Source organism: Halichoerus grypus, chromosome 2, assembly GCF_964656455.1.
Source record: "Halichoerus grypus chromosome 2, mHalGry1.hap1.1, whole genome shotgun sequence".
In the NCBI taxonomy this organism is placed as follows: domain Eukaryota; kingdom Metazoa; phylum Chordata; class Mammalia; order Carnivora; family Phocidae; genus Halichoerus; species Halichoerus grypus.
The window spans coordinates 111,178,421-111,180,801 of NC_135713.1; positions in this window are offsets into that span (position 1 = coordinate 111,178,421).

Sequence of the window (2,381 nt, forward strand, 5' to 3'; positions counted from 1 at the left end):
TCTGTGTTTTTTATTTTAGCCATTCTGACAGGTATGAGGTGATATCTCAATGGGATTTTGATTTGCGTTTCCCTGATGATAAGTGATGTTGAGCATCTTTCATGTGTCTGTTTGCCATCTGTATGTCTTCTTTGGAGAAATGTCTGTTTATGTCCTCCGCCCACTTTTTAATTGGATTATTTGTTTTTTTGGGTGTTGAGTTGTATCAATTCTTTATATGTCTTGGATACTAACCCTTTATTGGCTATGCCATTTGCAAGTATCTTCTCCCATTCAGTAGGTTGCCTTTTAGTTTCGTTGTTTCCTTTGCTGTGCAGAAACTTTTCATTTTGATGTAGTCTCAATGTTTTTGCTTTTATTTCCCTTGCCTCAGGATACATACCTAGAAAAATTTGCTATCGCCCATGTCAAAGATCCTTGCTCATCCTTAATTTCCTAAATAGAGAAATGGAATAAAATCTCCTTTGCAGTATTTTTGTGAGGATTAAATAAGACGCTGTATGTAAAGTGCCTGGCAACAGAAGTTAGTTAAGAAATAAATAACTTTTATTATCTGTGCTTCCTCCTGACAGTTCATTGTTTTCAAAATATAGTATACCCAACAGGGAAAGAATGTCTTCATACATTCTAGCCTTGGCAATGCAATACCTACCGTGGTGGATAATGGTAATCAAGCAGGATGAATGCAGAGGTTAGAGAGAAATAGTATATACCCCTCCCTGATACAGTGCCCCTACTTACCCAGGCAGGGGCAGCAGCTGGGCCAGGAGGCTGGGAGCTGGCTGGCTTTCTGAGGGCAACTGGGATCAGATGAAAAAAGAGCAGAGAGGGGAAAAGAATCTCTCCCAAATGCTCTGCTAATCAGCTCCTTTTAAAGCCCCTGAATCTTCCCAGGCTCATCCCGAGTCTTCAGTCTATGCTCCCTATGTCCGTTGGGGATGCAGATAAAGATAAAATAGTTGGAAATATGACTCAGCTACATTATAATATTACATATGAGAGGTCTGGGACAGGATGGTTGAGAATAAAATAATTACAACCCCCACAGGATCTTGCCTTTGACATCTCTCCTTTGAAGAGTCCAAACAGCCTTGCCAATAACAGGCTCATCCTTGCTCCCAACATTGCTAAGAAAAGGAAAAGGGACAAAAGGAACAGAGAGACTGTTCCAGGGCCCTAGTCAGTGAACCACCAGTTATTGGGCTCTGAGGAGTACTAACAGCCGTGGAGGAGCTCACAAACTTTAAGCTACTGGTGGGGCCCAAATTAATTGAAGAGCTAAGTGGCAGAAGCAAACGAACAGTGAAGTAGTTTCCCCTGAGACTTGAGTTTTGACTGTAGCAGGGTGAGGTGAAGCTTGATTAAAAAAAAAAAAAAAAAAAAAAAGATTGTTGAAAGGTCCTTGAACTCATCGGAGAGTGGTGGGAGCAAATTTGCCTGAGAACTTCAGGGATCTTCTGTGAGGGAAAGGACCAAAGCCCCAACCCCTCTTCCCTGTGATTCAAAGTGACTTGAAATCTCTTGAGGTGAACAAAGGGTTAGCAGGTGACCCTCGTCACCACCCAGGAACAAGAAAGGCAGGGAAGTCCCTGAAACAAAACTACTTGGAGGGAAGAATGAGACAAGAGGGAGGGGCTGGGTCCTGCTATGAGCCAGCTGGTTGAAAGGAGAACAGCAGAGGAACCTGTTCTCCACAGGGCCGACTGGAGCCTCAGGATGTGACAGTGAATCAATCTAAGCCAGTTTCACTGCGAGTCAGGCCAGGGTTGGTGTGGAAACCTCTTGCCTGAGAGTAGCGCCAAAGGGTGGAGGGTGAGGGATTATCCTCTTTTCTTCCTGAAGAACTGTTGCAGCTGATCCCTGAAGAAGGCTCTTCGTTGAATCATGGGGGATGGGAAGCAGAGCCCAGCCATGCCACCACCAGGAAGCACTCTTGGTTGTGCTAGGAGAGACTCTTTGCAGACCCCCTTGGCTTCAGCTGCTTCCAGCTTCCCTAGAAACAGCTGCAAAGGTATTAGTTTCTGCTGGAGGGGCACAGCAAAGAAAAGAGATTGGTTTTCCTGCTGATCTGAACGGCAGTGGGCTTGAGAGTTGTATTTTCGGAGACCAGCTGGGTGGCCATCATTTCTATCCCCAAACTGATGCTGAGAGTGCCGTGGCCCAGAGCTTGGGCTCCGTGGTCAGACACACCTGAGTTAGAATGCTGCCCCTGTCACTCAGTAACAGTCCTTGAGCCAGTGGCTTAAAGTTCCTCAGCTCGTTTCCTCCTGTGTTCTTATTTTCAAACGGGGACAGTAACGATGCCTGTCTCATAGGGTTGTTATGAAAGCACCTAGTAAGCCTCAACAAATGTCCAATTAAACAAACAAAGACCAAATCAG